The sequence below is a fragment of the Portunus trituberculatus genome, chromosome 47 (assembly GCF_017591435.1).
Source record: "Portunus trituberculatus isolate SZX2019 chromosome 47, ASM1759143v1, whole genome shotgun sequence".
NCBI lineage: Eukaryota > Metazoa > Arthropoda > Malacostraca > Decapoda > Portunidae > Portunus > Portunus trituberculatus.
The window spans coordinates 16,712,225-16,724,753 of NC_059301.1; the positions used below are offsets into that span (position 1 = coordinate 16,712,225).

The 12,529-nt window shown below is 45.6% G+C and overlaps 1 protein-coding gene and 1 long non-coding RNA gene across 13 annotated transcripts in view; both read left to right on the forward strand.

Annotated features, from left to right (window-relative positions):
- The window catches only part of LOC123520769 (tyrosine-protein phosphatase Lar-like), a 924,035-nt gene that overhangs the window by 224,564 nt on the left and 686,942 nt on the right, over positions 1 to 12,529 (forward strand). The window lies entirely within an intron of this gene.
- LOC123520770 lies at positions 3,044 to 8,806 on the forward strand. Its single transcript, XR_006679369.1, has 2 exons — positions 3,044 to 3,322; positions 8,286 to 8,806. It is a non-coding gene; the product is annotated as an uncharacterized LOC123520770 (long non-coding RNA).

Below are 12,529 nucleotides of genomic sequence, written 5' to 3' on the forward strand. Positions count from 1 at the left end.
CCCTTTCTTTTTTCGTTCAGCTCCATCCACATCCTCACCATTACCAGAACTTTGCTCTATTTTCTCTTTTCTTTTCCTTCACCCAGCCAGTCTTTACTTACCTGCTGTGCACTTTCCCATTCCCCTCACCTGCCACAGCGCTCTTACTCCACCACTGCTTCCCTCTCTGCTTGTCCTCCCTCCTCATCCACTCTTCTCATCCCGGCACTCCCAACCCACCCACCTTACCCGCCCCCTGCCAGCCTCGCGTCTCTCTTCCTGCCCCTCCGTCAAAACAATAATGAGAGCGACGGTGTTTGCTAATGGGTCTGTCAGCCTCGGGACACTGCGATAAAAATAAATAAAAAATGTAATCGGGACTTACGTTCCCTGTTTTCCTCATCTCTCTCTCTCTCTCTCTCTCTCTCTCTCTCTCTCTCTCTCTCTCTCTCTCTCTCTCTCTCTCTCTCTCTCTCTCGCTGTGTGTGTGTGTGTGAGTTTGTGTGTGTGTCTAGCTTTCTTTCATCCTTTCTTTCTCCCCTCCTCCCGCCTTCCTGTTGCCCTCCTTCCTTCCTTGTTTCCTCCGCCGTGCATTTTCTACCTGTGTCTGTTATTTCTGTCTTTTCCCCGGCGAGCTCATGTCCCGCAGTGTTTTCTGGCTGGGAAGGCGTAGCAGGGATGTGGCGGCAACGGCGGCGGTGGTGGTGGTGGTGGTGGTGTGGAGTGGCGGGAAGCGAAGGAAACAGAGTGGGAATATGTCACCACTACCACCACTATCTGCACTGTCACCACCGCTCACCACCACCACCACCACCACAACAACAACACGTAGGTAGCGAGGCCGAGGAGCTCCTGACCCAGTCCGCCGTAATGTAAACGTGCTCCCCGTGATACCCTGTTCGCCCAGATTTACATATTTATAAACTCCGTCTGCGCCCCAGCTTTAGGGTGGCCCCAACCACATTAAGGAAACTCTGACTTTATTCCTTTAAAGACGGCGGCCCCTCCACCACCAGCGCCATCACCACCGGGACCAGTGACCGTGTGTGTGTGTGTGTGTGTGTGTGTGTGGTGGGTGGATGGGATTGGTGGCTTGGATGCATCAGTGGTAGTGAGAGTAGAATGATTTAGGTGTTGATTCACGAGGAAATATATCTGTGAGGAGCGGCTGATGGGATTGAGATGACCGTGTACATAAGCCTGTGACGCACCTCTCTCTCTCTCTCTCTCTCTCTCTCTCTCTCTCTCTCTCTCTCTCTCTCTCTCTCTCTCTCTCTCTCTCTCTCTCTCTCTCTCTCTCTCTCTCTCTCTCTCTCTCTCTCTCTCTCTCTCTCTCTCTCTCTCTCAGGTAAGCACCACCTGTGTGTGGGCGTCCCTTGGTTTTTCATAAAGTCAACTATTTCTCATCATTTTCTGAGTTCGTGTCCTTTTTCCATTTATCATCCATTATTTTTTGTCCCGTTATGTATTTTTTCCTCATTCTCTTCACTCTTGTCATCTCTCACTTTGTCTTCCTCTGTGGTGTTCGTGTGATGGCTAATTGAAATTTCCCATTCATTTACTTTGATCGCTTTTTTCCGCCCTCTCGCCTCCATCTGGGCCAAGTCCTCGCTAAATAGGTAATTAGGCGTAAGTGGGTGTTATCTGCCGCTTGACAAGGATTGCAGGAGACGGGGAGGGGAGGGTGGGATGGTTGGAGTCACCCTTGTCCCTGCCACATCCCTTCCACCACGCCCTCACGGTAACACAATCCACTGCGCTGCATTCTATTTAATCCACCTTGTCTTCCCTCCCACTCTTGGTCATCCTTTCCCTCCCTCGCCGTGCCTGATGCCACATACCACATCTTTCCATCCATTATCCATTCCTCCCCACTCCGTAGCCCTCAACTTTCACCTTACCTGGCAATATATCCTTTTTCAGTGCACCTTTTCCAAACTCCTACCTCTCCTCACTTTGCATTCTCACTTACTGCCATGATCTCTTTAACATGTCTTATTAATCATCATTTATTTATTTCACTCTACTCCAGTTCACAATATCCATTACTCCTCCCTCATCCTGCCTCCTGCCACCTTGTACTGCTTTTCACCATTCCTACTCCATCCTACTCCTCGCTGTTCCTCATCCTGACATCCTACTTCAGACATCCCTTGTCATGCTCTTTCCAACTGTTCACCATTCCTACTCCATCCTACGCCTCGCTGTTCATCATCCTGACATCCTACTTCAGACATCCCTTGCCATACTCTTTCCAACTGTTACTTCTGACCCTCGTTACCACTGCTCCCCTTCCCCTTTCATTTCCCTCTCCCTCCCAAACTGCCTCCCTTTGATATAGCTAAACGGAAATGTTGTGGTTTGTTATGAACGATGACACGCGTATCATAGGATGAATTCACTCACACAAACACAACACGGTACTGGAGTGTGTGGCTGTGGCGTTGTCTGTAGCGGCGGTGGTGGCGGTGAGAGGGCGTGCCATGGTTCGTTTTGGGTGTTGCGTCGTTCGTGGTTACTCGTAGCTTATCAAGTGTTTTTTTTTTTTCCAGTCACAGTTCTGTCAAAGCTGGCGTGTCCTCAAAAAGCTTGATGTGTATCTGCCTCATCAGCGCTTTGGTCAAGATAGTCATACGTGCAACTCTCGTGCCGCTTTTTTTTTTTTTTATTATTATTATTTTTAAGAGCTAAAAATATGGTATCTCTTCATCGCTTCGGTAATGACCAAGTCCATGACGGAATACTGGTGGTGATGACAGCGGGATCAAAAGTTACGCGGCTATCTATGTGGATATTGCAGAATATATATATATATATATATATATATATATATATATATATATATATATATATATATATATATATATATATATATATATATATATATATATATATATATATATATATATATATATATATATATATATATATATATATATATATATATATATATATATATATATATATATATATATATATATATATATATATATATATATATATATATATATATATATATATATATATATATATATATATATATATATATTGTAAAGGCAGAACAGCACCTGACCATCACCCCTCGTTCTGGATCGTTCGGCCACTCCCGAGCGACACTTCGCTCATTTCTCTCTGCCACGTATGTCTCGAGAACCCTGCTTCTTCCGGTCACTCCACGTCTCGAGGCCCCAGTGAACACCTAACCGAGTCTACCTCGAGCCTCGCCAACGCCCAGACGGCAAAGAACTCCCTGGACTCTCCAAGGACTGGCCTCTTCTCTGCTGCGCTGGCTTCATCCTCTACCTGCTTCCCGTCGTCGTCAACGAGTCTGTTTCCAGTGTTGGTGAGATTAGTGTTCCTTTGGGTTTCACTCGCTTTGGAGGGAGACTCGTGGTGCGCAAGGTGTTTTTTTTTTTTGTTGTGTATTTTGGCATTTTTTTCGTCGCCTAGACTTAATTGTGGAGTAGCCATTGCTCCTACAGAGGAATCAGTTATGCTCAGTGTGCTTGGAAGTCAGTGTTTCTGTACTTGTGTTAAGTGTCCTTGTGTGGGGGTCCACTTAGAAATTACTTAATCTCTCGCACCACATGCATCCAAGCAAGACGTATACACAAATAAATACAAGTGGACCCCCACACAAGGACACTACTACTTGTGAGATATTTGATACATTTTTGGGTGTGGTTGTGCACTTGATCGATCTTTCTACCCTTACCTGTGAGATTTGATCTATTTGGGTGTGTTTGTGCACTTAATCAATTTTTCTTAACTTGTGGTTTACTTTGTGCATGCATGCATGCATGCATGCATGTGAGGATGATTGAGTTTTCATGGTTGACTCAAGGGTGTCTATTTCATTTATAGTTAGGGATTCCCTGTCTTTGGTTTTTTCAAGTCTGCGTTGTTGGGTTTGTTAGTTTTGGTTCTATGTGACATGTCTTTTACCGAGTTTACAGAACAAGCTGTAAAGCACGGCCTCTCATGAGGCCGTTGCTCAGTTTGCTCTCCAACGACAAGCTTTCCAACGGGAAGAAAGAGCGCAGGAGCGTGAACGTGAGGAACGGGAGCGTGAAGAAAGGGATAAACGTGGAAAGGAACGGTAATTGAACTTGCTAAGTTGAAGCTTTGTTTTGAGTCCTACCCGATGTCCGATGCTGGCTTGCGAGGACCGAAGCTTCCAGCGTACCAAGGAGAGGACATCGCCACCTACCTGACCAGATTTGAGCGTATTGCCACGCTCTTAACAATCGACGAGGAGTCTCGCTGTTAGACTTGGGAGTCTACTGACAGGTAAAGCTGCTGGACTCTATTCCACGTTTAGCAGTGATACCATAAGCGATTGCGCTCTCCTAAAAAAAAAGCTCTCCTGACGGGTTTTGACGATTCTAGAGCGGTACCGGCGACTTCAGGAACTGTAAGATCAGACTGGGGGAAAATTACCGCCAGATGTCTACCCGTCTTCAGCAGCTATTTGACCCCTGGGTGGAGTCGTGCCATATTTCACCAACGTTTGAATCCCTTCGTGAGTTTATCATTTTAGATCGGTTCATTGCTTCCCTTTCTTAAGAACTCTATCTTCATAAAGGAGCAGGATACCACAAACCTTAAGACTGCCGTGGATAAGGCTGATGTTTGGTCTGCAGCTCACAACGCCTACCCTAAGTAGAACTCCACTCAGTGGAGCCACTGGGAGATCTACCTACCATAAAGGCCTATATCTACGGAAAAGGGCAATGAGGCCATTAACGCTAAACCGTACCAAAGAAGCTACTTCCGGATGGTGAAGTGTTACAACTGGGGAAGAAGGGCATGTAAGGTTTAAGTGTCCAGAGAATCTAACCACAGGACAAATACAAGGTAGAATTTTGTATGGGTGAGCGGTTTCTCCCAGGTTATGCAGTTGCTTGCACGATCAACGGCTCCTGGGCTACTAATATTTTCAGAAACCGGCTGCAACTGCGTGATCGTCTCTGAGCAGGCAGTGCCTGATGCTGACGTCTCAGGTAGTAGCAGAGGCCTATCTTGGCTGCAACTGAGTGATCGTCTCTGAGCAGGCAGTGCCTGATGCTGACGTCTCTCAGGTAGTAGCAGAGGCCTATCTTGGACGGAAGATATTTTTCCAACCATTAGGTGCTATACAAGATGTCCATATTTGGAGAGTTGGATTAGTAATGCTATCCTAGCTCCTATGAATGCGCTTATGTCCTCTTTGGCAACGTCTCAGGAGCTCGTAGTCTTGATGAGCCGTCTCCTGAATAGCAAAGCACCATCCTCGCTCCAAACCTGTCGATGATTTGGCTATGCTTCAGTTTTCTCTGCCCACTGCCTCTTTTCCTCCAGCCTCAGAGCTCCCATTAATGCGAGCATATGCTGTAGAAACCCGCAGTAGCAGAATGAAGCTTGTTCATCTTCTAGTTTTGCCAGAATTGCAACCCTTGGACGTGACTCCGGAGGATTTCGCTCTTCTTCAAGAAGTGTCCGTCTCTTGGAAATCTTGGGAAGAGGAGCGGACAAAGGATGGCTTTACTTTGTTACCTTCGCTGTACCGGAGTTTTCTACCGGAAGTGTTTGACCTTGAAACATCCAGCACAGGTTGGTAAGCTCACTCTTTTTGTTCCTAAGGATTGTCGACCAATAATCCTGTCCGTTGGCCATGTAAACCCTTTAGCAGGTCATTTCTCTCGCCAGAAAGACTTTCTTGAAGGTATCCAGCCACTTCTGGCGCGGATATTAGAGTCGATCCTGTGACGTCTGTCAACGAATGTTTGCCAAAGGAAGAGTCCGACCAGCACCTCTCCATCCTCTTCCAATTATAACCGAACGTTTTTCCTCTCCATCCTCTTCCAATTATAACCGAACCTTTTTCCAGAGTGGCGGTCGATTTGGTTGGACCACTGTCTCCTCCATCCTCAGAACGCCACAGGTACATCCTCACTTTAATCGACTACGCCACTGGATTCCCAGAAGCCGTGCCACTGAAGGAAATAGACTCCATCTCCGTTGCTGAGGCTTTACTCTCCATCTTCGCTAGAGTCGGTATACCACGAGAAATTCTCAACTGATCAAGGTACCCAATTTACGTCTTGGTTAATGCATTAATGCAAGAACTCAACTGATCAAGTTGTTAATGCAGGAACTTCACAAGTAGTAAGGACTCGAGCCTTTATTTACAACTCCATTTAAAACTCTGATTTCATCCTAGCACTAATGGTCGCCTCCATTTCATCGTAGCACATCGAATGCATTGAACGTCTACATGCACCACTTAAAGCTTCCCTACGAAAGCTCTGTAAGGACCGCCCTTGAGAGAGGCAGTTACTTGAATTCCTACATTATTCGCCCTCAGATACCCAGCGATAGAATCTGTTTCTCTGCCTTCGAACTTCTCTATGGAAGGACTGTTTGGGGACTTCTCTTCGCCCTTGGAGATCTATGGGAAGAGCGGAACTTGAAGGACGACGACCGATCCGCTTTCCGCTACGTGGTAGAGCTACAGGAGAAGCTAGCAGAGACCGCGCAGATCGTCGCCAACACTGCAGACATCAGTGTCTCAAAATGTAAGACCTACTTTGACATCAAGAGTCAAGATAGACAGTTTCAACCTGGCGATGAAGTCCTCCTTCCCAGCGATTCCAGTAAGATTCTTGTAACTTGGAAAGGACCTTATACAGAGCGACGAGGTAAGGTTGATTACCTAGTTGATTGCCCCCAAGGTCCGAGATTGTAGCACGTCAACCTCTTAAAGCGTTACATCCGTCGTGCTAGTGCCAGCTTTGCCGTCGTCTTAGACGAAGTGTCAACACCTGAAGAGGCCGAAGAGGAAACTCGGGAAGAGTATGTCCCGGAGAACAACCACTTTATTTGTGAAGACGACCCTGAGGACGAGTGCTACTCTTTGCCAGTGACACTGATGGCTGCTCCGACAAGGATAGACGATCCAGGATCGACCTGAATTTAACGTCACAACAAGCTGACATCGAGTATCTCCTGTCAGAGTTTGACGATGTTTTCTGTTCTTGGGTGTCTTTCCTCTGTTGAACATATTGTCTCAACTACCACTGGCTGCATCAGCACAAAGATTTACCCTGTCCATCTAAAACGTTTCTTCAAACAGGAAGTCTCTCCTTTTTGAGAAAGGAATCGTCCAACGGTCTTAACATTGTTTGCCAGTCGTGATGGTTCCTAAGCCAGACAACACTTATCGGATGGCCATCGACTACCATCAACTCAACGGCTGGCTGAGCCCAGCTGCAACATTGAGGAGGATATAAGTTTTCCAGTTCAAGATTCTTCAATGAGTTGGATCTCTGCAAGGCTTATTACAAAGTCCCTTTGCCAAAGAACCATGCCACTGACAGCCATCTCAACCCACCTGGGCCTAATGGAGTTCACCAGACTACCTTTCGGCCTGGTCACTGCTTGTGCCTCCTATATCAAGGTCATGCACATTGTTCTCTTGGGAATTGCAAACGTGGCATTTTATTTTGACAATGTTTTTATATACTCTTCAGACTGGGCTCTGCATTTAAAGACCCTTCATGCTGTGCTGGACAGGATCAGGACCCATGGACTTACACTCAAGATCCAAGTGCCATTTTGGATTCCCTTCCATTCTATACCTTGGATTTATTTTGGGAGGTGACTGTCTTCAACCCCAGCCTGACAAAGTGGAAACGCTCTGCAAGATACCACCACCGTCCACTAAGAAACTTCTACGAGGATTTATTGGAATAGTGAGTTTCTACAAGTCTTTTATCCCTCAGGCATCCTTCCTCACTGGCCCTCTGACTGATCTGCTAAAAAGACTGTTCGTGAGCCCCTTCCCTGGACGGACGAGTTGCAGGCCTGTTTCGACCAGCTCAAATTAATCCTCTCTTCTAACCCCATACTTCGTCTCCCTGATCCTAGCCGTCCTTTTTGTACTTAGGACGGACACTTCCACCCGAGGGATTGGAGCGGTTTTACTTCAATATCATCTTGGCATTCCTCATCCGGTTGCGTATGCTAGCAGAAAACTGCTCCCCAGGGAAACCCGGTATTCTACCATTGAGAAGGAATGCCTAGGTATAGTATTCTCCATTCTCAAGTTTGATTTTTACCTCAGAGGGAAAGAATTTATTTTGGAAACAGATCACAAACCCCTCACCTATATGCACACCAAAGGCAAGAATGATCGCCTTCTCAGATGGAGTCTAGGACTGCAACCATACAAATTCAGGATCGTTCTTGTTGCTGGAGCTGACAATCTATGTGCGGACCTCCTTGGTTGAGTTTATATATTTTCTTGTATCCTTTCTTTTCTCCAGAAGGCATCGCATTCCCTAAGAGTGGTGTTCTACAAGACTACCGTGGCTGGTCTCTTGAAGAGGAGTTATGTAAAGGGCAGAACACCACCACTTCGCTCATTTCTCTCTGCCACGTACGTCTCGAGAACCCTTTTTCTTCCGGGCACTCCACGTCTCAAGGCCCCAGTGAATACCTGACTGAGTCTACCTCAAGCCTCACCAACACCCAGACGGCAGAGAACTCCCTGGACTCTCCAAGGACTGGCCTCTCCTCTGCTGCCCTGGATTCACCCTCTACCTGCTTCCCAGCGCCGTCAACGAGCCTGCCTCCAGTGTTGGTGAGATTAGTGTTCCTCTGGCCCTCCCTCCCTCCCTCCCCTCTGGAGGTCAATTCATGGTGAGAGCTGGGTGGTGTGCAAGGTGTCCCTTTTGTTGTTGTTATATTGTGTATACCTTTTTGTTGTTATATTGTGTATACCTATGTGTTTTTGATATGTTGTGTATAACTGTGTTTTTGCAAGTCTAGTAAACTTGGAACCATTCGAAGCTGTTTATTACCGCCCCCTTCCCTGTTGTTGTTGTTCCTTTTGTTGTTATTATATTGTGTATACCTATGTGTTTTTCCAAGTCTAGTAAACTTTGAACCATTCGAAGCTGTTTATTACCGCCCCCACCGGGTTTAGTGTATATATACATATATATGATGCCTTAAAAAAATTTATTCTCTGTCGATTACGTTAAAATATGATCGTGTGTAAGTACTTGAAGTTGTTAACTTGTAAGTAAATACATCATACAAAAAAAAGATTGGTTCATTACATAATAAAAACAAGATAAAGAGCAAGTAAAATGTGGTGTATTTATTTTTTATGAAGAGGCGCGGAAAGCGAGGGCCGGGGAGGGGCGGTAATGAGGTTTCTTGTGCTTCGTATCAACTAATTTATGGCTAGTAATGAACAGGTAAAGGCTGCGTCCACGATTTCAGTTTTGAAAGGCGGGATTCCTGATGCTGATGGATGAGCACTGTGGCGGGGGCAGCAGCATTAGTAGCCGTGGTGGGAGTAGTGATGGTGGCGAAAGGAAAGAAAAAACGTAGGCTGTATTAGACTATGTAATTGGGCTGGTGTTATGTTGACTGTGGCGGGGGCAGCAACAGTGGTAGTCGTGGTGATGGTAGGGAGAGAAAAAAAAAGGTAACAAGCTGCATTAGATGTAATTGGGCTGGTGTTTTAGTAGTGGAAGATGTAGGATGGTATGAAATTCTGGTGGTGATAGTGGTGGTGGGCTGCTGCGTCTCACACACAGCGTGGGGATCAGCGTCATTCTTCCTCCGCATCTTAAGTTCCGCCCAGGTTAGGGAGACTGGTTCCGCCGAGATGCATTCACAAAGGAACCAGCGGTGGAGGTGAGACAGACATGCCGCCCCGTCTTGTGCACCGCCTCACAGGTATTGGACGCTGGCTGACCTTTGCGGCCTAATGAAACTAAAGGTTGATTTAAAGGGGATGGTAAACTTGGAGGGAAACTATTACCTTAAAGTAAATATAAACCATAATTGTGCGCATATACACCTGCCGAAAGAAAAATATATATTAGGAAGAAAAAGTACCTGATGTGTGAATGACCCTTGCAGGCGAGTGAGGGAACCATGAGACGTCCTTTGTAGCATATAGGACGAAATGTGATGTAAGTCAAGTAATAAAGTTAATGGCACCTGAGGGCGAGGGTACGACCTCAGGTTGAATCTTGAGCCTTGCTGGGGAGTGAAGGGTCCAGAGTGGTTATAAGAGGGGAGGTGACCGCCTGTAGGTGTTGGGTGCGCTACTAAGACTGGGGCGAGGGGCGACCACTGCGTCATGATTGTTGGCGAAGAGAGTAGTAAAGAAGCAATGTCTTCACTCAGTGTGGTGACGCTTTGTGTTTCAAGGGAAAGTAAGTACGAACAACATTAATGAAAACAGGCTCAGTATTAGAATAATAATGTAAAGAGGATACATTGATATACTCGTATTTAGAGCCAGATTCATCATTGTGTGTTGGTAAGGTGGCGTGGTGAGCGGGAATTCAGTATGAGGGTGCCAAGGATTATCACTTAACACTGGTGAAACAACCAAAAAAAGCTAGTAAACGCCTCACCTTCACTCCCCAGCCTTGCCTCTTTACTGCTGATTTACGATCCGGGATTCACAGGGGGAGCATTTTCCGGGTCCTCGACTGAATACGTTTGTCATTTGTTGTTGTGGAGTGATGACACGGTGAGGAAATGATCGCTACTTGTCCTAGTTGTTAAACACTCTAATTTGTTGATTGATTGATTTTTTTCCATTTTTTAACTCCTTCAATACTGAGACGCATTTTCACCTTGATTTTTGGGTATGATTGATCGATTTTACTTAGATTACGAAGAGTCTATTAAAGGCCAGAGTCTTTACTATTCTAATCCGAGTATATGTTTCTGAAGATGTATAAAATCTCTAAATAATAACCAGAATGAATATGAAAACTCGTCCTGATACTGAACGGGTTAAGCAAGGCTACATTATTTGAATCAATGTTCTGTCTTTCCGGGACAAAAAGCGAAAACTGAAATGTGAATTATGTAAGCATCTCACCAGGGAATGTCTCTCTCATCCTTTATTGGTAAACTGTAATGCAAGGCTTCATTCTTTTTCTGACTTGTGTTCTTTGATTTCAGCACTTTCAAGGGAAAATGAACCGAATCTTTATGTCTGGAAATATCTTTCTTTGTCTGAGTGAAGTGATGCTTGACAATCTTTTTCTGACTTTGTCTTATCCTGTTACCAGATTCCAGTAGTGTTAACGATAGAATTACTCTTTTTATAGTGGCTTCTTTTTCTTCGTGAATTTTTACTCCCCGCTGAGTATAGGAGTTGTGGACTTTGGTATTATCGTGAATTTGTTGTGTGTGTGTGTGTGTGTGTGTGTGTGTGTGTGTGTGTGTGTGTGTGTGTGTGTGTGTGTGTGTGTGTGTGTGTGTGTGTGTGTGTGTGTGTGTGTGTGTGTGTGTGTGTGTGTGTGTTTATGAACTTAAATGTATTGTTATATCTTCTTCCACTCAACAGCACGTATCATCAAGCATTGTATTAAAAGGAAAGCTGCAGGACGTGTGTTGGTTCCTGGGAGGCAGCATGTGTTGTGTCCCTCCTCACACTCGCCTACATGTTCATCCAGTAGGAGACGCTGTGTATCTCGTGCTGCAGTTAGGATTAACGACGCATGCAGCAAAGCCATAACGGTGCTAGGCAACCATTGCTTCCTCAGCGTCATTGTAACGAAACCACCACTAACAGATTTGGTTACATTTGCTCACGTTATTGCATCTTGTTCCAGCTTTCAACAACGGTGTTGTACTGCTAAGCTCATTGTTCTTCACAAAGACAATATGTGTGCTGTGAATAGTCTCGCATTCAGAATTCGTCTGAAGTGATGGAATCCGAAGTTTTGCAAATATTTCTTCGGGTGATTTCTGTCCTGCATCCAGTTTTAAGTCGTCTTATTATGATGGCAGTCTGTCCAGCCACACTTCCACAGCTGAACCGAAGTCCCGCAGTTGTCAAGTTTCAGCTGTTCATTGAGTGTTGCTTAATGAATGGTCACTACATTCTTTAGTAATGATGGCATCGTTAAGCAGCTGAGGATCTGTGTCGCGATAACTGATTCTTTTACCTCACTTACCATAGAGTGCAATGTGGCGGCGCCCCACTTGCATAACGTAATAGCTACTCGATTACCGTTATATATTAATTCTGACAATATTTGTAATTGGTGGAAAGAACATGGTGATGTGAGGAAAAGTTTGGGCAGAATGGTACCACCACTACCACCACCACACCACCCGCGCAAATTAACAGTGGCTGCTGGAATGTCTGGCTCGCTGTCACAAGCAAATACCTAGTCTTCTTTCATTGTCTCTTTAATCTGGTTAAGCCTACACTCGATTAACCAAACTGGTAACGACAGGTAGGCGCAAGCAGACGGGCAGGTAAATAAGCGTGCATACGAGCAGAGAATCAGTGTGCCAGTCAATGTGTCAGTCAGTCCGTTAGGCGCGAGTCATGTTATTTGGAGCAAAATTAACGCCGTCGCTTTGCCGTTCTCTCAGCCTCCCTCCTCTCCAGGCTGTCCCGTACCGGCCCCATCACCGCCCCTACCACCGCCTCCCAACCATCCTGTTCATTGAAACGAGCACCGCGACACACTAGTCCCTGGATTCTAAGCCGTACTAATGCAAGATGAAATGCAAC